Consider the following 23,390-nt stretch of genomic DNA (forward strand, 5'->3'; position numbering starts at 1 on the left):
TTTAGAGAAGGACATATTTCCATAGAACCAAGGAGTGTACGTTTAATGCTAACATCCCTCTGCCCAGTTAGAACATAAATTCGCTCGGACGTCACATAAATTTTAGCACCACCCTTGCATTTATGGTGTATCTCCATTATGTTTGTTGGAATAGTGGTGTCTGGACCAGTTCTTGTCGCCTGTTCCGCACCGACTACCCCCACCCCCCGCAAGGACAAAGAGAATCCAAGTTTGCAGGTTTATAGTTTTGTTTTGTTTTATCTGTATATTTATTGTTGATCACTAAATCTCTTCTTGTCTGTCTCCCTCTTACCTTGCGCTATTTTTATATTTTACCATTTTTATTTCCAATGAGCGCTAGCCGTAAAAAGATACATTTATGATGACGACTATCTTTTTAAATTAAATTTTAATCGGAACGATGCACAACCTTGAAATCTTTTGAGGTTATTAGATATTTTTTTATTTAATTCATCTTAAAAAAATATGTAAATGAACTAATTATTTCTAATCGTTAACTACTGTCGATTATTTCCCATCCATCACCCTTCGCTTGCTCAGACCAATGGTCCAAAACCTTAATTTGAGTCCGTTGGTGACATTTGAGCAAAAAATAACCTACTTGCACTTTCTGTTGTTTATCCTTAACCCCTGCAAACTGAAAACTCAAAAATCGGGAATTAGAGTGTTTTTTTTATAAATTTAAAATTAGAAATATAATTGATTAGCAAAAAAACATGCACCATTTATATTATCTACCTCCAAGAGTACTTAACAAAATTGTAATGTATCGAATTTTATGAATCTATAAAAGGAATTACTTGATAATGGAAAAATTCGAAAAGATTAATTTCACCTCCGATGATGATAAGAACATATGGGTGGTTGGTAAGGATTACTGTTTAGCCAAGTTTTTTTTAACGGTGACCACAATCTAGAACTCTCCCTTGAAGGTGGACAAATAAATAAAGATTATTATATTAACACATAAATGACATTTTACAGAAACATCAACATTACATTTGATGGATCCTAGCATAGGACTTGTAATGTACCAATTAACTGCTTATGGCGATCATATGGTTGCAGGAAGAGGGCTGAAATTGTAATGTCATCCCGCGAAAGTTAACTAATCCTCGTTAATACTCGCATTAATTGGGAAATTTTTAGTAATTTAAGCCAAAATAAATTAGAGAACTTAATAAATATCATGTTTTTAAAATCTTTAAAATGTTGTATGCGTACAGTTTGTCAAAACTTCTGTGATGTTGAAAAAAAAAAAAATCTTTTTTATAACTCAATATTTTTACTTGTGAGTTGTAGCTAAAAAAAAAATCCCAATTCTACGCTACATAAAAAAGGGATGTAGATGTTATGTCGCGGTTGTGAATGTATTTTTATTTGTAACAATGAATTGCTAACGGGGGGTACTCCATCAAGTGAACTCTCCAGACTATAGTATATTCTTTTTGCAAATTTCCAGTATATTTCCTTTCTGTGGACAATTGGCTTTGTGTTCATTTCTATTGTGTACCAACGACTCACTGTATTCTGTAATATAAAACGATTTACCACAACAACTCAGTTATACTATTACAGTGTTTTATTTTAGAAAAATACATAAAGTTTGGTGCAGTCTATCACCATACACTACATTTGTTTAATCTAAAAACAAAAAACAAATCAATTACATAGTATGTGCATTTGAAAATTAAAAAATATCTCTGTTTTGTTGGCTACACAAAATGTTTTTTTTTATTTCCACTATTTAGCTACTTACTTTTCCTTATACCAGGAGAAGAATTGCAAAATAGGTTTGTTGGTTTGTTATTGAGACAAGTCGTGCTCTGATCTTAAATATTTAATGTTTTTGCTTTGGAGAGGGGCACTTTTCTGAGACTTTAAAACAGAGGAAAACGCGTTAAATCAAAGTGACAGTCTCTTATACGTGTCCGCATCATAAATACACATCACTAAACTTGCATTTGCGTTTACCCTAAATTAAGATTTATGTGACTATTGTTTTTCAGATATGAAGAAGTCACTCACAGAACATGCACAAAAAAATGTCCAGGCTACCTCAAAACACGGTTTCAGGTTAGGTCTGAACCTCAAAAGTTTGAATTGATCACAACACTCTCTCTTGTCAAGAATAAAACAAAGTATAAAGTAATGAAAGTTTTGCATTTAATTTACTGATTGTTAGTTTCTAGATAAATTGCAATAGTGTAGGATTTGGTTTACACATAAATGTAACTTATTGAAGTTCAAGACTTGAAACTTCATAACAATGTGTACTGTATGAAACTATCTCAACTACCACTTTCTTCGAATCAATATAAATAACAAAGGGAGAAGTACTTGGAGGCAGTTTAAAGAGAGTTTGGGCCCAATTCCTAAGTTCCCTCTTGTGGTCCAGGGTAAGTTTAGGGAGTTTACTACAATATTCGAGGACTCTCTTATAGTGATGGGCTATTTGAGCGGACTCGTTCCATTGGAACGAGTCCGATGGTGGAACGAGTTGATTCAAATCCCTATTTTTAAAAAAAGTGATTCCGCCCCGCCCCAAAAAATTTAGGCAAATAAAAATGAAAATGAGGCAGCAGAAGGTTTGGAACGATTAAACATAAGAACAAATGTCACGCAATTTATTATATTATTATATCATTAAATGTTAGCTTTCCCAGTTAATAACAAAACTATATTTCTTTAACACACATTGAGTACTATCCCTAATTTCCAATTGCTCTGATAAATATAAAATTAACAACGTAATACAAATATTAACACAAAAATAGGCTAGTCAAATATAAATTAAAGCAATGCAGTTTTGTCATTATCTAGCTTGACCACTAGAAGACTGGAGTTAACTTACTTCAAGAGTATTCAAGGTAGAGAAACGGAAATGGGTAGGAAATTATTCCATAAAAATTCTAACCCTTCAAAATTATAATTACTCATAATATTTATTAACTAAGAATTGAATATCAAGCTTTTAAAATATTATCTTATTGTTTTACAAAAAGAAAAAGCTGTGTGCTTAATCTTAAACTTAGCGCTGGACACTCTTACTCTCATCTTCATTGGCGTAAGCTTGAACGTGTACATGTCAGCTAGACGGTCAAAGTAAAACTGGGCCAAAATTTAGTATTACCTAACTGGTTTAATTAGTGTAGTATCCCTCCCACTCTATCACCTATTTCACAAACATTCATCGATTGAAAATATTTTTTAGTTAAATATTCGTTTCATTGGAATACAAAAAACATTATAACGCTTTCTTAAGATGATTTGAATTTTTAAAATTTGTTTTTGTCCATTACTCTTATAAAATACGAAGAATTTCAAATAAAATATAATATACAAACACAGAATGATCTAGTGTGCAGGTGGAGTCAGTCGTAGTTACCATGACAACGGAACCGTTAAACGACTCCGGCCCAGCTCTAGCATTTTCATTGGTTAAATCCACTGGAGTTGGTGGAGTCGAATCCGGAGTGATTTAAATCCTTTTGAAACCGGACTCGTTCCATTTTTTCGTTCACTGAATCTAGCCAATAGAAATTGCTGGAGCTGGAACCGGAGTTGTTTAACGGTTCCATTGCTATGGTAACGAGGACTGACTCCACCTGCATACTAGATCATTGTGTTTGTATATTATATTTTATTTGAAATTCTTCGTATTATATAAGAGTAATGGACAAAAACAAATTTTAAAAATTAAAATCATCTTAAGAAAGCGTTATAATGTTTTTTGTATTCAAATAAAACGAATATTTAACTAAAAATTATTTCCAATCGATGAATGTTTGTGAAATTGGTGATAGAGTGGGAGGGATACTGCAGTAAGTAAACCAATTAGGTAATACTAAATTTTGGCTCAGTGTTACTTTGACTGTCTCACGGTCATGTACACGGTTAAACTTACCCAATGAAGATAAGAATGTCCAGCGCTATGTTAAAGATTAAGCACACAGCTTTTTCTTTTCGTAAGATAATATTTTTAAAGCTTGATATACAAGTCCTAGTAAATAAATATTTCTTTATTTATGAGTAATTATCATTTTGCTTGAAGGGTTAGGATTTTTTTTATGGGAATAATTTCCTACCCATTTCCGTTTCTCTACCTTGGATCCTCTTGAAGCACGTTAACTCCAGTCTTCCAGTGGTCAAGCTAGATAATGACTAAACAGCATTGCTTTAATTTTTATAATTGACTAGTCTATTTTTATGTTAATTTTTGTGTTACGTTGTTAATTTTATATTTATCAGTGCAATTGGAAATTAGGGATAGTACTCAATGTGTGTTAAAGAAATATAGTTTTGTTATTAACTGGGAAAGCTAACATTTAATGATATTTTTTAATAAATTGCGTGACATTTTTACTAATGCATAGGGTAAGTACAGAGACCGGAATCGGTGAACGAGTTGTTGGAATCGATTCCAACCCTGGAACTGATTCAAATCCAACGAGTCCAAAGACGGACTCGTTCTGCCCATCACTACTCTCTTAGCCTACTTATCATACCAGTTATGTATTGTTCCTATATATCACCACAACATCCTCAAAATTTAGTCTCTATTTATTGATACTTTTACATTAGTTTTTTATTTATTTCTTCTTTTTTTCGTTACGACGAAGAAATAGACAAACTTTAACATTATAAAGAGAACTGAATTTTTTTCTTTTCACTAATTAACGTTTACCACCAATTTGCACTCAAATGAAGTAAAGAATAAGACAGCTTTCTAAAAAGTTGGTTTCACTAAAATAATTTTTAGTAAACCAAAATTTAGTGAGAACCCTCAGATGAAGTTCTCATACTATTTTCAAGCTCTCTAACCTTCAGGGTTCTTTCACATTTCTGGATTGCAATATTTATTATTATTCAAAATACGTGCCGTGGACCCAGGCCTATTTATTCAAAAACCGTCGGTTCTCATAATGTGTTTTCTGAAATCAATTAGGGACATATCCTTGAACCTGTCGCGCTCTATTACATCAGTACTGAATCTGGTTTATAAAATTTACCAATAATCTTAACTTTATAGTTATTTGATTGTTTAATAATCCATAATTTAGCTTTAACTTGAAGGCCCCCCTTTTCCGTGGCAATATTTCACTTTATAAGACTCTTACAAAAATAAAAAACGAAAATTTATTTTTAACTTTGAATTAAACACTAAATGCACAACGCTACACCAAGTTTACCCTTAGTAACTTCTACATAATACCAAAGGATTACGAGCCCTTTAGGAATTCTAAGTTGGAGAAAAATCGATTCAGTACAACTTTACTGAATAGATTACTGAGTTCTCCACAACTTCTTGTAATAAAGATCCAAACTCTTCTTAGATGTAACTACTATCAGCAAATATTTTTGAAAAATTATTATTTAATCTGCCTCATTCTTTTCTCTTTTTTTTTGCTGCAAAATATTTCTTATATGCCCAATAGAAAAAGGATTCTTCCTTATGCAATATTTACGTCAGAATAACCCTATCTGAACTTCCTCACAACCTTCAAGACTCCTCTGAAGGCAACCAAGATGTTCATTCGAGTGTAACAATGTTTATGAAGTATAAGAAATTAATTTAATTAATTCACTTTTATAAAATAACCAATAATCGTAACTTTATAGTTTTTAAAAAAAATAGTCCGTTATAATACTTAATTTATCTAAATATTTATAACTTTCAGACTGATCGACCTACTTAGAGATTAACTTAGTTGTTGGGCATTCAATATAAGGAAAACCACGGTCGATGTAAACTGAAAGGATCATGCTAAAGAGAAGTGTACCGTCTCTCCTTTCTATATTGTGTACATTGCAAAAGTAAACAGCTTTACAACAGCCAAGTTGACATCAGTTACGATGAAACTAGTTCGAGGACTAGGCAGGACCTTCGGCTAGTGACCAGGTGACCACATCTTGCTTTCTTAGTGGCCTTGATTTGCAAACTTGTGTTTGTTGATAGACAACAATCTTCATTTTGTAAAGCAATCAAACAACTTTGTTATTAAAGTGTATTGCCTTGGTAATGTAATGAAACAGTTACTGATAGACTAGGGATATTTACCATTAAATCATGGCAACCATATTCTCAACAACTATAAAATCTTAAATAAAATTATGAACCTACATTTGATAAAAACAGCGTTTAATGGCAAGATTTCCTTGGGGATAAAAACATCGGAAATTTACTTATTCTACAGAAAACCCTTAGGACAGCAATAGAATGTATTCTGTAAAAAGAACAATGCGGTTTATGCCCAAACAGAAACCCTGAGGGCTTAATATTTACTTTTAGACAGATTACTCAAAACCTAACAGAAAAAAAGGAGGAAACTAACTTGTGTTTCTTAGAACTTACAAGACCCAGAAGGGAGATATCCAAAACGTTTTAGAAGAAAAATGAAAGAATTTCTTATTAAAACACATTGTAATTTACATGAAAAAGAATATCTGCATCATTTTCTTGTTGTGTCATTTAATATAGGGAGATAACGTTGAATAGTCTAAAAGTGAGGACCATCTAGACATTTTATGCTAGATTTGTTAATTGATAGGAATAAGAACTTTGTAGTAGAATAATTTATGCAGCGCTGCCAAATTTTCAACGGTAATTTTGCAGTAGACTTTAAAGACGAGATTGTTGAATCCATGAAAATGCTGCTTTCTCCAATAATTCAATATTGATATTACTAATTAGATTAGTAACACCTTGCACATTAATACATATATACTAATTAATTAAACGATTAACATATTAATTTGATGTAATCCTTTACATTTTTAAATAGCTTAGTAATGATATGAATAATTAAAGAGAATAATTAGTAAAATAATTAAAAATAAAATAAACCGTATAAATACAGCAGATAGATAACTTAATTAAAGAATTGACAAAACAAAATTAACATTAACAAAATAATACTTAAGGAAAGAAATTATAAAGATAAAGAATCAGTTTCAATTTGAAAGGAAATTAAAAATGTAATTTTAATTTCTTTTTTACTTAGAAAGGTCTAATTTCATTTAGTCTGAAACCTCGTGAACTCTACGGTGCAGAACCACTTGCTTACTTACCATGTAACCAGCCTATGCTAAATAATAAAATATCATCGACGTATCTCAGACAAGAGATACCAAGATCCAACAATTGGTAAATAAGTTCACCGATCACCACGCTCCATATTAGGAATGACAGTATTCCCTTAAGCGAAGTTTTTAGTTGTATTGAGCATGATGGATCAGCTCGGCTCCATGAATTCTCCCCTGTTCTGATGGGTAGCAACGCATTTACCCATCTGGAAGTTGTACCACCCACCGCCCCGACTTAACGAAGGCTCTTCCAATCGTTTCGTGAGAGGTGTCATCAAAGATTCCATTTATATATTTATAAGCTTTATATTTAGACTGTTTAATTTAAAATTTAATAAATTGAATTTCAGAACTGATTACTTAACAATTAATGTTCTATGCATCGGCTGCTGGGCAGTTATTATCGTCAACGATTAATTAACGATATTTTTTGTTTCTACATTGTTATTGTTCTTGACATTTTTTTTTTTTGTAATGCATTCTTTTAAAACAACGGATATAAAGACCTAATTAAAGACAGAAGTTCTCTATATTTATTTTCTTAGGATTTAGAAAATATCCGAATTTAAGCAAAGATTTAAGTCCCTTAAAGTCCCATTGTTCTTGTAATCTCTTATTCTTTATTCACTCCCACACGTTCCCAGGACGCTAATACATTACCAAGTGAGTGTGATTAAAGTTTAAAGTCACTTCCATGAAATAGTAGTCCCTACTGTTTCTCCGACGGCTGCTATAGCATTCTGGCCCTTTGCTAGTTCACACACCTAATCAGGCCACTATAGTCGGCTCGTAGGGGAGGTTACTAAGGCTGCCTCCATTAATTATAATCATAGTTGAATTCCATGCAGGGCCACCTACATATTGAATAGTATATGTGTGTAGGTTCGCCCTTGGCTTTTCTACCCAATTTATATTGCAATTTTCTCCTTCACTGGATTCTGTGACTCAATTATATGGGCTCTGTCGTCTCAGTATGTGGCTCTACTAAATCTTTTGAATTTTAGCGATTAGAAGTATCTTCTTATTACGTTTCATGCACTAAAATGATTGTAGAATAAACTATAAGGTTTAAGTGGCCCTATACTATTAATTGTAGTTCTTTTGACCCCTATAAAATTTCGCCCGTTTTCATCGGGTAGCTTGGCATCTAAAACAAAATAGCCGGTTTCGCATCGATTTTTCACATTCTTCAAACATTTTTTTCTTTTCTATTTTTTCTTTTCTATTTTTTCTCTTCCAGTAATATTACTGTAGTATGACAATCCAAAATATAGAAGTTAAACAAAAATCGCAGGTGTCCTAGAAACTAATTCAATTAAAGAAGTGGATCTTGTTAGCGTTTGTTTGACGACTTCCCTGTCACTGTCAATTCCCGCCTGGCAGTTCCTAGTTTTCTTTCACATCCTTTTCTTTTTGCAAATATCTTTATTTCCTGTATTTACTAAAAATATTAGGAATTGATTTCTTTCCTTTTTTTTTGATGCGGTAGATCATTTTCTTAGTTTCTGATCAACTCTTTTATCCTAGACAGAAGCTGCTTTTAGACAGGCTTTCCTAATGTCATTGAATTTTATATTTCTTTATCCAGCGCTAATGGAATCGCTAATCACCCACTAAGTCTATTGTTATGAACTAGGGCCTAAGTATATCAGAAATATTTTTATTTCGTTATAAAGGTGTATTGATAAGCATTCATTCCTTTTATCTTCCTCTCTCTATTGTTCAATTTCTGCCCAGAGAAAAATGTATATATACTTTTCTAAAAGAATTTTAGAGATAATCTTCTATGAAGATGTTCTATGAAAGATCTCTGTACAGAGAAGAAATATAAGAAAAAAAAAAAGAAGAGAAATCAAGTAAATGAAAAGTTTTATCTTCACATTCTTTGCAGACCCAAGCGTTTTACAGACTGTACACAGATACCACGTTTGAAGGGATCTTTACAAATTATCTTCTCTTGTTCAGTCTCTATGCGCCCTTATTAAACTTTTGAAGAAATTTATATGTATATACATATAAATATTTCTATTTCAGCTGGATTATCTTCAAATACCGGCATCTTTAAGAGTAAAAACAAATAATCAACAAAAAGTGTTCTTTTTTCAATAGTTAAGTATATTTTTACAAATATTTAACCATTACCAATTCGTTATAGGAATTAATATTATTAGGTAATAATAAACGTTGTTACTTTTCTTTTTACTTCATTTTTATAGGCCATCATTTAAAATCTTTTGGTAAATAATTTTTTAATGATGCTCATTTTAGTGATTAGCAATAGAAATAATTGAAAATTTCTCTAATTTGATTCTTAATATTAGATTTTCAGGCCTAACATCAGCCTCTCACACTTAGAACTCATAAAACCTTGGGCGAAAATGAGGCGAATAGAAATGAATTCATGGAAATGCATACTCTTCGGTGAGCACCTGTCATTCAGTCTTTTTTTAATAACAATCCACTTTCTTGTAAAGACCAGTAGCACTACTTCATACTCGTAAAAGGTTTTTTTTTAAAAATATTTGAATATTAAAACTGTCCGGTAGGACAGTTGTATAAGGGTTGATCATCAAAAACTGCACGAAAAAGCGTTAGGTTTAAAAACACCCAACTTTGACAATTTTTTTCTCTTTTTCTATAAAAGATAAAATTCCCAAATTTTCTTTAAAATATAGGGCAAATCCTCCTTTATGACTGTAATTTTTTTGCAACAAGCTAGATTTGATAGATATTGAGAAAAAAGATGCTCAAAATGAGCAAAAACGGCATTTTCAAAAAATGTTCTTGTTCTTGTTCTTCTTGTTCTTCTTGTTGTTGTTACCTTTTTTGTAAACAACGTAGCGCCTAAACGCGTGAACCGATTTTCATGAATGAGATGTCATTCGATTCGGAATTTTATGTAGATGTGCCTTTTGGGGGTCGCGACGCTGTACATGGAATGGGAGAGGAGTTAGCCCCTTTTATGTAAGGCCCCCTCCAAAATTATTATCATTAATTACTCTGTAAATCTTAGCCCGATTTTGATAAAATTTGGTAGGATGACAGGGTTTGGGCTCCCCTACCTAACATTAAAGCGACGATCTGCTCTTACACTTGTTAAGGGGAAGTATAGCAATCGTTTCAAATTATCGAAACGTAAACCGATTTTCATGAATAAAGTGTCATTCGAATCGAAATTTTGTACAGATTTGCACTTTAAAAGTCTCGACGCTGTGCCTCATAAGGAGGGGAGTTTGCCCCACCCAAGTAAGGCCCTTTCTAAAACTATTATTACCAATATTTCTATAACGGTTAGTCCGATTTTGATAAAATTTAGTAAGAAGAAGTGGTTAAAGCTCCTCTACGTGGCTGTGAAGTGCCATCATGCTCTTACACCTACTAAGAGGAAGTATTGCAATCGTTAAAATTTTCAATGAGTGAACCGATTTTCATCAATGAATTGTAGTTCGATTCAAAATCTTTGCCTCTTTGCCTTTTAGGGAGAAGTACTGTAATCGCAGTTTATTTTTCTTACTCCTCTTAAAGGGAAGTACTGAAATCGCAGTTTAATTTTGCTATTTACGTACAAATTACCTTCCTATTTTATTCAAAACGCTTTCTCAAAAAAATTGTTATTGAGGATGGTTTGGGGACCGCAAATATAATCATTCTTTAAAAAGATCTGTCCAGTGGTAGTAACTCCGACTTAACACCTTTTCAGGTTATAATGATAAAATTAAATTTATTATTCCCAATTTTAATAAAATCTGAAAAGCAGATATGTAACTTTGCAAAACATACAAAAAAGAAAATCTATCCAAAAGGTACAAAAATCTCTTTAACAAAAACTTACAGTTTAAAATGTTAAGTATAAGGGTTGATTAAACGCCAAAAGGTACACAAATCAGCTAGTACCCAACATTTCATTGATATTATTTTAAGTAATTTTACTACATTAATTTTCATTAATATTTTTTTGAATTTATTAGATGTTTCACAGACCCTTATGCTGGCCAGTTCATTCATTTTCTTTTTCTTTTCTTTTATGATTTAAGTCGCGTCAACATCAAGGTTATTGGCGCCCGGAGCTTTTTTCAGTGCACTGCCGGCCTCCGGACAGTGTTCTCTCGTTACAGACAACTCTGTCCATCACCCGGACAGTGAGCTGTAAGAAGCTCTTAGAAAGAGAAAATCTAAGGGTCAGCAGCTGGATTCGAATCCGGAACCTCCACGTGGGAATCCAATATGCTAACCGCATAGCTAATCCCTTCCCTTCGTTCATTCATAATATTTTATTTTTTTGTTATAATTATGATAAAATGTATATTATATTTTCGTAATTAAATAGGTACTTTATTTTAGCTTTATTCCAAATTATTCTTCTGATTTATCTTTATTATGCTCTTTATTCTGAATAGTCACATATATCGTATGTATGTACATGCACGTTAAAGTAAAAAAAGACAAAGGCAGAGTCGGCTACTATTTAAATTTGAATCACGGATTTAAAACAATATTTCAGTCTAGAATTCGTCTTTCCGAAGTATTTGTGAGCACAAATAACGCGTAGGTAATATCAAGTAAATTATTCAACAATAATTATTCATTTCTCAATTGTAATTTAATGTAGTCCCTCTAATTTTACTTATAGTAAAATACTGGAATAATTATGTTAGCTGTCATAAAAATATGCATATCTTATTTATCTTATTACAGTCATTCTAAGTTAAATGGTGTTCTACTTGAACAAATATTTTGTAGATTAAAATGGCCAGCATAAGGGTCTGTGAAACATCTAATAAATTCAAAAAAATATTAATGAAAATTAATGTAGTAAAATTACTTAAAATAATATCAATGAAATGTTGGGTACTAGCTGATTTGTGTACCTTTTGGCGTTTAATCAACCCTTATACTTAACATTTTAAACTGTAAGTTTTTGTTAAAGAGTATATTCAAGTGATGAAGAAAATATTATAATTTACTAAAAATATTACTAGCGAATAACTAATTAATAATCTTTGTTGGTATAAAATTAAGAGCATTTGTATTGAAGAACATAAACAAAATAAAAAGGTAAATAATCAACAAAAATTGAATAATCAAACAGAATATACATTTTAAAAAAGTTGAAGCTTTATGTTTCTCTCAAGACGTTATTTTTTAGTTGTGGATATTTTCTGCAAACAGTAATAATGAACTTCTGTTCAGATACTACTTTTATATGATTATAGTAATAATGATAATGAACTATATTTACTCTAGGGTTGGTTATTTTGTAGAATGTTATGTTTTGTTTTTTATATTTTGTAACAATCAACTCATTGACAATTCCTAGTTTACAAAGTAATCTTATCTATCTATATAACCATGAGAACTGGAATAAGAGAAGGTCATGAGAGTCATTGATTTGCTAAATGTCTCAGACTGAAACAAACATCTGTATATATCCTGCAATCTAATCTGATATTTATAGTTACAATATGATATTTTAAAAAAGAATGCAATTAGTTTATTAAAACTGCATTACAATTCACACGCCTCGTTAAGTAAAAGAGGTTGTCTCTTAACATTCAAAGAGGAAGCGTGAAGCAGCCCTTAGGATGGAAGGTAGGAGGAGATCTTCTCCGGAGAGATGTAAAATACAGTTCAACCCAGAGAGACTGGGTGAGAGATATGGCGGCCCTAGGGTTCTTGTTAAGTGCCAGAATCATGAATACAGCGATATAGGGGACATCTCTAGACCCCGGGCCTGACTAAGTAGAAAGCCCCCACTTGTAATGCCCTACAGCTAGCCCCTCCACCCACACACTATACACATTCAGTCATAGCCTTACAAACACAGTAACTCCCCTGGCATGCTCCTCATTATGACAAGGGGTAGCCTGCTGAGTGAAGGGAATGGTTCTACTCTCTAACTTTCCTAATGAACAGCTCGTTTCGCCCAGAACATGTCCCAGTCACGGGGCACAACCTTCTACCAACTCGACTTTTTTTTTTAGTTTATTTATTTTTGATAAGCCCTTTTTCACATTATCACATTAATGTTACCATGAATTTACATAATACGTTTTGAGAATAACACTTGAGTTTCAAAACATGAATCCAGTTAGAATAAAGGTTTCTTGTTTACTTTTTCTAGTTTTTGTTGTTTATTTTAAATTTCGTTTTGTTGGTTAAAGCTATTTTGAATGAAAGATGTGTGCCTTCTTTAGTGGCTCAGCTGCAATGTTTGTTTGGAGGTTTACAGTTTATACCGGTAAATTTTACCACCCACAAAAAAGACTGCCACAACACCCGAACATTTCAGAGTAAATTCCACAGGTATGTCCAGTTTAGATAAGACCTATTTATTTTCATTACAGTTCCCAATTCTCTCGAGTCAAGAGGCTAACATTATAGAGGCTGATGTAGCAAGATAAGTCTGTTTATTGCTACACAACGACCTGCATTTGGTAATGAAGAACTTTTCTTTCTCTCTAACATCCCTGAAATGATGAGCCCCATGGAAGATCAGCTTAAGAGATGATTTTTTTTTTCGGGCCAACCTTTGTTAAGGAAATTATTGCGCCCAGGGAGTCAATGAAGGAAGCTGTTGTCTCTAGAGCCATCCTAGCGGCAGTCATCTCACCATTGTAGTTACTTGGTCTAGCTCCAAGCCAGCTTTTGTCTAAGTTATAAAGTTGGGGAATGGAGTAACAGAAAGTCGAGTTACTGTCCAAATACTATATTAAATTTCAAGGACCGGACGAAGTACATAGTTCACTATTAACATTTTTTTATAAGTTAAAAAAAAAAGTTAGAAGCAGGTCCTGGAGAACTCTCACATCTCCACGTTAATAACCACTACACCAAAGCCGCCCTCTAGTTCTTTCTTTTGTATTAGCAGTTTTTAAAAAGTGAATCAAGTTAAGACGGAGAACGAGTAGCTGAAGCAGCTGATCGTCAGTAAAGAAACACCGATAAGGCAAGTTTACGGTAGGTAATCTTATCCGATTACTTATCGGGCTAAAGCAATGGAACATGAAGATGCCTGTTAAACAAAGAAGAAATACTTCATTAAGCTTGAGCTATCTCTTGTAGCTGCAATTCTCTCATGTAAATTTTCTCTTACTGTAATTAATCTAAAGTAACCTTCAAGGAACTTCACTCTTTCTTTCTTGCAATTGTCTTCAAATTTGGAGTTCCAACCATCATTCCACTTTCTAGAAGACGGGTGGAAAAAATGGCATTACTGCTCGGGTTTAGTTTTTCAGACCCACTATCCTCTGTTTACTTTTAATTACCCTTCGTTGGTAAGTATGTTGTAATCGTGCTAATTTATATTTTTTAATTTTTTTTTCGGATATACAAAAATTTTTCACGTTTCGAGGTTTGTTCTTCACTTCTTTTGTATTACATAAACCTTTTCCCCCACTTTTATCAAATGGGGATGTAATAAAAAGTGGATCCAGAGGATGGTAAAAAGTAGGAGATTTTCTGATAAAGGCTGAGTCCTCTAAACGCTTCCAAAAGACCGAAACATAAAAGGCATGTTTAAGGTAGTAACTGGCGGCTGTTATCATTTACTAAACATTTTTCAAAAAACTTCACCGACATATTTGCTGAGGGCTATTTTCAAGAAATGGACGAAATTAGAGGTCTTAAACTACAGCATGACATACTGGCCGCCCGCATATTCCTCAAAAAAAAAATGAATGAGTTTGAGACTGAACTGCTTTGCCCAATCTACTCCCCAGACTTCTCGCCAACAAATTATAACTTTCTAGATTTCCAGAATCTTCACAATTAAAGCAAAAACAGAATTTTGGCTAATTGATTAAATTGCAAGGATCCAATTAGTTTTACTGTGATGGTATACACGTCTTTCTGTTTATTTTAGGGCCAAGATGTACTGATGTACTAATGATGTTTATCTCAATTAAGCTAAGCTAATATTATTTGCGTTATACAATCTTATAGCATAACCTCTGATATTCGCAAAACTTTCTACTCTACCTTTATTTATATATTTTGGATGAATTGGCACTGATATGTGATATAGTTGAAATAAATGAAAATCCACACATCATTTGCCATCATAATCAAAACCCAAAACCGTTGTGAAAGGTATTCTAGATTGAGCAAGCGAAAATATTGTCACCTTATTAAGTTAGTTGTCGAAGAGAAACAAAGCTTTGTTAGTGACATGTCTTGTAACACAGAGGACATCAATGTATACCGGAAGATAGACTGGACGAGGGAGGAGTTGTTTGTTTGAGTCTTATGTTCTATATTTCATCTTTTTTTTATAAAGAATTTTTTATATCTATTTTTGTACCAATTCTTACTGAATTCTTCTTTCTAGTTTTTCAGTATTTTATATAATAGGAAAAGCATTTGAGTAAAAATATTATATTTTTTTTATTTTTGGGTGTGAATGAAGAGATAAATAACTACACAACATTTAAAGCGTAAATCTCCTCAACTTTTCTAAAGTACGAGGAAAAAAATAATATACTTTTAAAAAAAAAAACTTAAAAATCGTAGAATGCTTACGAAAAACAGAATATTGAGTGGAGATTGTTACTCTTTAGAAATAAAACTACATATTGTAGGGAGAACACATTTAACTGAAACGAAAACTGCTCTCAGAATATGGTTTTTCATTATATCCAACAACGCAAACATTTTCCTATTTGCTATATAACTTATTTCCTATTTTCAGCCCATATAGGTCAGGTGGATTCATTATAAACTTGTCATTTATTCTGTCAAATAGGCAATCGACTTTTAGAAAGTGCATTACTAGTTAGACTAAAAATAATAATTAATTTAACTATAATAATAATTAACTACAATATAGTTAAATAAAAGAAACTGATTATTTGATTAAATATATCTTCCAATAAAAAGAAAATGTTTTTAATCTTTTGTTTTTCCTACTACTTCCATATCAGGATGCATAGAAATTAATGAGGATATAATTTCCTTGCAAACTTTCTTACAATTAATTTCATTGCTTAATAATTTTGAAAAGAATAAAATAACTGAACTATTGGGTAGGTTTCTTCAATTGCCATAATCTAGATCAATAACAAACATTCTGAGCTTGAAAGTGACATGTCTAAGAAATTTGTTCAGTATTCTCTAGACCTCGAACAAATTTATGTATGTCCACTCTCACAGGACCTGACAGAATATCAGCGATTGAAATCCTTTAATTGGAAGGAATGACAAGATTGTCTTTAAGCAAAGTTACAATCATTGAACACATTTAAATCTACTACTTTTATTTAAGGCATTTTTTTAGTGGACAATTTGATTGAAGGGTATTTTACCACTTAGAAGTAGAGTAATTACAGTTAAGTATGTTGCATGGACCTACCGCTTTTGTTTGTCTACTAGTAAAAAGGGTTGAATGTGTTGCTGACAGTTGGAGTCGAAGTAACTTTTTTCGAAAATGTCTCCTAAATGAACCAGCATAATTAAAAAATAATTACAAGATTTAATGCTTATTTTAGAAATTGATAGAGCTTGGTTCTCAAATCATTTTAAACAAGCTCAAATTTAATGAGTGACATGAAAGCTTTTTATTTTTTTTAGCTAACATTTTGCCAACGATTATGGAACAAAATAATTTTCAATTGCCCAAGCCCAAACGAATCTGTGATTAAGTTTTATTTTCAGAAATGATGCTGAATTGTCATAATTAATTCCAGTGAAGCAGAACTCGTGTTTATATTTAGTGTATATTTTAGCTTATTAATACATTTTAAACAGTAACCGAAAAAGACCGTTTTAAATTTCAATCTGAAATTGTAAGTGAATGATGTGTGTACTGATATATAGACAGAAGGACCGTAAAAAAAAAAAAAAAAGGAAGAACTAAATAGACATCTTTGGTGTTGGTAAAGGGTGCAGGAAGACGTAAGTTTACTCAGTATGTGAGAAAAATTTACGACTAACCGCACCGCAGCTTTGCAAATAAAATTCTCAGTCTCCCTTCGGGTACTTTACTTTCCTCTTGTGGCCCTTGTTCAGCTCCTGCTACCCTGTACATTCTCCTTTACTTATCCCTTTATCTTCCTGCAGCTTCCACATATGCTCTCACGGCTTTCTCTCTTTTCTGAATGAATGAATGAATATTCTACCCTTCCCACAACAAAGAACCAGCGCCAGTCTTTTCCTACCAATGTGCCTTTGTTAAGTAAAGGTAGGATATTACTTTGTGTTATTAAATGTCGAAAAAAAAACTCCCTCGGGAATACGTAAAACTTGCCACAACTCACTTCTAACACCAAAAGGGGGAATATTTACTTTCTATACGTTATTCAAACAATCAAAAGACAGGGAAGATAAAAAAAGAAAAATGGTTGAGAAAAAATACGTTAGCTTTTACTTGAGCTACCGAAGTTTTTTGAGGTTACAGAAATAGCGTGATATGTTGTGACCTAAGCGAAGGCATTTTGAAGTGAATAATAGGTTTCTTCTCTGTAGCTAAATTTCTTCTTCTTCTTCTTCTTCTTAATATAAAAATAAAACTATTTGAACGAGTGAAGCACACTCAGAGAAAATCGCAGAATTGTGAGATGAGGTGCAACATACGAGTAAACACTAATTCGAGGTGGAGGTTTTAAACACACTACTTTTATCTATCTAGCTTTGAAACGGAAATAAATGGTAACCAATTTTCAAATTAACTAATTTTTTATGCATTACACATGGCATGTTCAAACTTTTTTTCCCATAAAATTGATTTTAGACGAACTCATGATAATGATAAGAGCTTGTCACTAAATCTAGTCATTACTTTAGCCTAATCTGACAGTATACTGTTGAAAGTAGTGGATATTAAGACAGAAACATTAGAAGCGAAGTCAAATTCTCTGCACAAAACTGATGGTTTTTGAATTATACTAGCTCACACATCAATTTATGCTCAGTTTTTTTAATCAGAGTGCCTTTTCAAAGGATATTAGTAAAGTAAATTTGGTAATTGGACGTAAAGACCCGCCTACAAACTAGGTTTTACTTTTTTACTACTAGCTGAGTAAGAAACAGTAAAAAAACAAGAAGTACTAGCTTTGAATCGATGTTTATAAGAATGATACTGTAATGTGATGATGTTTGCTGGTGGGGAGGACACTGCTCTCAGCAAGGGGCCGACAACCCCCTGGACGGGTAGTAACGCCACCCTTGGTTGCCAGATCAGCGCCCCCTGCGGATGGCGACACTGCACTAACCCAGCAGCCACTGTTTGGCCGGATCCCAAAAAAAAGGCGTCAACTTTACAACTAGAAGACTCTGGTTTTTGTCAGCTTTCAGTTCTTGTTACTTTACTTTCTGATGTTTACCCTTGCATTTCACATTTATATCTTCCTTACTGTACTAAGAAGATACTAATTAGAACGTTCTCCGGTTATAAGTACACTATTTGAGGTCTCTGATCAAAATAGAATAAGCTGGTGTGAAACTCTCTTATTATAACTATTATCGTAGTAGCAGAGAGAAAAATTTGCTATTTGAAAGGGATAAGTTGATTATTAGAAAAGTGTTGATGAATATGAAACAATAAATAAGGTAACGAAACCGACTGTATTTCAATGTAAAAGTACAAATGCCAAACTACTTAATTTAAGTTTTAATTATATATATACACGTCTGAATAATGATAATATAATGTATAATAATGTAAAAGTGCCCAAAGGTAAAGGACTAGGTCAGAATTGGGGAAGGTTTGCCGTTTACCTAGCAGAAGCTAGAGTAATGGACATAGATGTCGCAAGCTGTTATTAAGTTTAGCTCTTCGCTCAACAATTCCTAGGGTCATCGGTACTTTACCCCCGGCCATTAGAGGAAATATCACCCTGTCTCCACTACACTCCATGGAAACACCGGAAATGGAAACCCATCGTTCCGGACATGAACAGCGAAATGTTTTGTTATTTCACGCCAACGTTGGTCTTTTTATAAGCTCATTTTTTGGCCATTCTGCTTTTTAGTACACCCACAAAACTGTATTTTTCGGAATCAAAAGTTATTTTAGAAAATCGATTTTGCCCGGGCTAGACAGTTGACCAGGCAAATAGCAAATAGCTATCTGTTTAAACCTATTTTCCTAGGCAAATGTATGATGAAATGGTTTGCCAATAGCGTTTAATTTCTTTGAGGCTATTAGTTTACGTATTTTATAACACGGCTCTAAGATCGGTGTTTCATTTTTCAAATTTTATAATATTCAGCGATATAAGTAAGCACATTCACTTTTCTGTATTCTCGTTACTTCTTTCTACAAAAATATTTAGTAAAAATAAAGTAATCATCCTTTTTTTTAGAGAGAGGGGCAAAAGTGGGACTGACGATCACCTAGTTACGAGTTCACTCTCATCACTAGTGCATTGACACCCCCTTTATTAGATAATTTTTAACACTTATTTTATCATTAACAAAGATAGAAATTATTTTTTTTTACGTCTTTCCACTCACAGTCGTGAATTTTCTTACGTCAATAATATCGTATGTGATTCTAATTTTCACACACATCGTGAAGACGAATCAAAGTTTTCTCTTAGAAGTGACAGAAGTGAGGTTTTTACGTGAGGGAATGAATGATTACAATGGGCGTGTCAATGGCGGTGCCTTCAGATGGACACAAGTGGTGATGTAATATGTCCTTTACAATAAAATATGAATTTCCATTTATTACTCGTGGTAATTAAAATAAATTAAAATATAATCTTGAAACAAAATTAAATTTGGTATTACCATCTTCAAGGAAAATTCTGCGACACTTATTTAATAATTAAGCTTATATAGGAAGAAGGAAATGTTAATAAGTAAAATTTAAATAAGTAGATCACCTACAAGCAATGTGATAGGATCGGAAATAAAATGAACATGTCGACCGCATCAATCTGATATTTGCTGACAGTTGTACAACTTCTGTTAAAGACTACACAATACCGGGCTATGAGAACGTTCCCTGTTCATTATTTAATGCATCTCTCCACCCCTAAAACGAAGACCATTCATCATGTTTTATCTCAAATTTGATAAGGAAATCTGTTCATCTATTGTAGGAAATTTGTAATAATTTATATAAATCGTTATGTTTATATTTTAAGAATGTGAATTTGGGTATATTATTCATGCAGTTTATTTAATATAATTCATTCACAAAATTGAATGTCTGTGATGGTTTAAAATTAAATAATAATTTGTTTTTAATGAATTTAATTATATTGCAATTGTATTTCAAGTGAAATAATATTCTATCAATGGTTTCTGTTGCCAGAACAGTAGAGGTTATTGATGTATCTCATTGACCATCTATTTGAATGGTTTTATAGTTTCACAATTTCATTTTGGAAGGTTAAAAGAGATAAAGTAGAGGGTGAAAAAGTAATCCGTAGCAATATTTCTTCTCCCCTCTTGAAGGACCAAGTGTACCAACAGCAGACAGAGCAAGCAAGGGCATGCAACAAGAATCCTGACACTTCAGTTTAGATTAGGCCAACCGACAATTCGCATTTGCACTTGTTTTTTTACAATGTACCTTTGCTTGCCGTTATAAGAGATGTCAATATTCACCATTCATTACGCCATTCTTACAACTTCAATCTTCATAAATTACTCCTCATTTAAATTCATCCGTTCGGCCTTAAAAGAAATTCACCTATCTTCAGCCTACGGTTCTCTGAGAATTTAGACTTCCTTACAGCTCTATTCCTCCCTGATAGCGGATGCCACTCTGTTTCGTCTCGACCGAAGTTGAGCGAGGTCTACTTCAACATCACCCAGACATCGCATCCTTCGGCTTTCCCTTCTGCGTTCACAACATGATTTCCCATTCAGTAATGAGGTACAACCGAATATGGTACATTCACGGAAAATCACGGAATTTTATTTACATATTACATATCTCCTTTTATAAAAGCCAGGACTGTATATTACATTAAAATAGTACTTCATCTACCTAGAATAGGCCTTCAGAATTTGTCTATAAAAAATAATTTTTCCAATGCAGAAATTTGACGAAAAAGTTAGAGTAAGTTCTAGGAGTTATTTTGTTAAAAATAAATTTTAAAAAAACTTTAAAAAAGCGTTTTCGTGAATCGCTATTTCTGGTTGAAGGATTTTGAACTTTTAAGGTCTGGACCCTATGGTTTCGCCAAAACGAAATGAATGATTTGGACTTTATTTCGTTTTTGGTCTAGTGATCTCACATAAATATAATACAATTATACAATTTTTTAAAAACCACCTTGTCGAACTCAGAGGGTTTAATGAAAGAAATAGTGAAACAAAAAAATGTTCATGTTTTACATCAGACACATTTTTGGTGAGATGAAATATTATGTTTGTGTTAGTTTTACAGAATTTCCGTCTGATGCAATACTTTCTTATAAAGTCAAAAGAAATTTATTAAATTAGATCAATTAAATTTACTTTATTCAAATGAAATTTTGTCTCAGTGCTTCTTGAATTTTCACACTTATACCGTTGTCCTTAATTTCCTGTACTTCACTAAACATATTAGGGTTCACTTTCATCTTTCCAGTTGAACTTTTTGCGTGCAGCTGGATGTGGAAGCATAGTCTCTTTTAACGACAAAGTACAGACTCTATCTTTTATCTTTTTAACTTCATTTTAGTTACAATAGAGCGCTCTAACTTACAATCTGTTTCTCTACAACACAGAGCCATGGTTAGAGTGCACTCTGCCATAAGTTAGTTTTATCTTAACTTTTAGCAGCTTCCTGGGCAAACAGCTCTTAGTAAAGTAGGATTTTTGGGGCAAACGAATTTCACACACACTGCTCCCTGTTCTGTTTGCAGGAGAAGATAAGTTGTAATGGCCAGTCTAATAAGATTTCTTTTTTCCTATTCCTTCTTCCTTTTTATTCAATTTGCTGCTTTTATATTTGCTCTTATTTTATTAGGAGTATTATTATATTGGAATTTTTTTAATTCAACTTAAAATACTTGTTTGAAACAGCTGGAGCGATCGGTAAGATCGTGGGTATGGATACGAACAAGTCAAGAACTGCAAAATAAAGAATCATTCCACCAATTGAATCCAAGGGATTTATTCAAGTCAAGGACTCCTTGAATCCAAGGAATTTAAGCTCGCTCTGTTAGGAGTTTCAGTCTTTAATTGAAATTAAAAGGCCAGTCAACCATCAAGAGTTTTACAACATACAAAGGTAAAGTAAGTAAAGCATGAACAAATTTACATTATCCTTCAGAATAGATGAATGGAACCAGCTGAAAGTAATTGTTAAATTCAAAATTTAAAAACTTTTTTTTTTCACTTTATTTGTACATTTACAACTGCAACAATTGTTGCATCAAGTAAATTTGATCTTACTGGTTCAGTTCTCTTGTAATGACATGGTTAGAGCAATCACCCACTGGTGAAACTCTTTCACAATGATTTAATCACAACAAATCTCTAGGCCATTTTCGCTTCAAGCGACGAGGAGGATAGTCGGGAAGGTGAGGAGAGGAGAGTTGTTGGACAAGAGGATTAGGTTGGAGAGCTAGGAGGCTGTGAAATTTGCGGTAGCGAGACTTTATTAGGTCAGTGACGAAAGGGATGTGAAGGTCAGTGTGTATTCTAAGGTTAGAAATGTAGTATGGAGCATTCAGGATTTCCTGTAGGATTTTAGACTGTAGTGTCTACAGGCGTTTGGAGTTAGAGGGTTTGGTTGAGCCCCACACTTCTGCTCCGTATGTCCATATGGGTCTTAACAGTGTCTTGTAAATTGTCAGTTTGTGATTCAAGTCGAGTTTAGATCTGCGGCCAAGTAGTCTAGTAAGTAGCTTGCAGCGTCTGTTCACGTCTTGTCGTTTCAGTCTAGTATGTGGGTTCCACGTGAGTCTCTTGTCAATGTACAGTCCTAAGTATCGTACTACGTCAGCTGGAGGAATCGTTACACCGTTCAGTTGAACTGGTGGACTCGCAGATTTTCGCAACGCAAACGTAATGTGCACTGATTTTTGTTCATTAAATTTTATTTTCCATTTTCGGAACCAGGTTTCGAGAAGCTTTAAGTGTGTTTGAATATTCTGACTGGCTTGCACCGGGTCGGAGTGAGATGAAAGTATAGCAGTATCATCAGCGAATGTTGAAACTATTGTATTTTGGAACAGAGGTAAGTCAGCAGTGTATATTAGAAAAATGAAAGGAATGCTTCCTTGAGGGACTCCAGCTTTTATGGGTATAAAGGACGAGAGGGCCTGCCCTTGACGAACGCGGCAGTACCGATCGGTGAAGTAAGATTTTAAGATCAAGTAGTAGGTGAAAGAAAGATGATTTTT

At 33.0% G+C, this 23,390-nt stretch overlaps 1 protein-coding gene and 1 long non-coding RNA gene across 6 annotated transcripts in view; one reads left to right on the forward strand and one right to left on the reverse strand.

The window, feature by feature from the left end:
- The window catches only part of LOC141450766 (43 kDa receptor-associated protein of the synapse homolog), a 129,435-nt gene that overhangs the window by 94,104 nt on the left and 11,941 nt on the right, over positions 1-23,390 (reverse strand). The window lies entirely within an intron of this gene.
- Positions 1,406-22,304, forward strand: LOC141446015 (uncharacterized). Of its 5 annotated transcripts, none has more exons than XR_012453452.1 (5): positions 1,406-1,814; positions 2,031-2,420; positions 5,703-5,923; positions 9,142-9,215; positions 9,429-9,631. It is a non-coding gene; the product is annotated as an uncharacterized lncRNA (long non-coding RNA). The 5 variants fall into 5 exon arrangements; XR_012453449.1 differs by lacking the exon at positions 1,406-1,814 and adding an exon at positions 22,066-22,304 and having other exon boundaries at positions 1,886-2,420; positions 9,429-9,528; XR_012453448.1 differs by lacking the exon at positions 1,406-1,814 and having other exon boundaries at positions 1,886-2,420.

The sequence above is a fragment of the Rhodnius prolixus genome, unplaced genomic scaffold (assembly GCF_049639745.1).
Source record: "Rhodnius prolixus isolate KJV_2025 unplaced genomic scaffold, Rpr scaffold_1, whole genome shotgun sequence".
NCBI lineage: Eukaryota > Metazoa > Arthropoda > Insecta > Hemiptera > Reduviidae > Rhodnius > Rhodnius prolixus.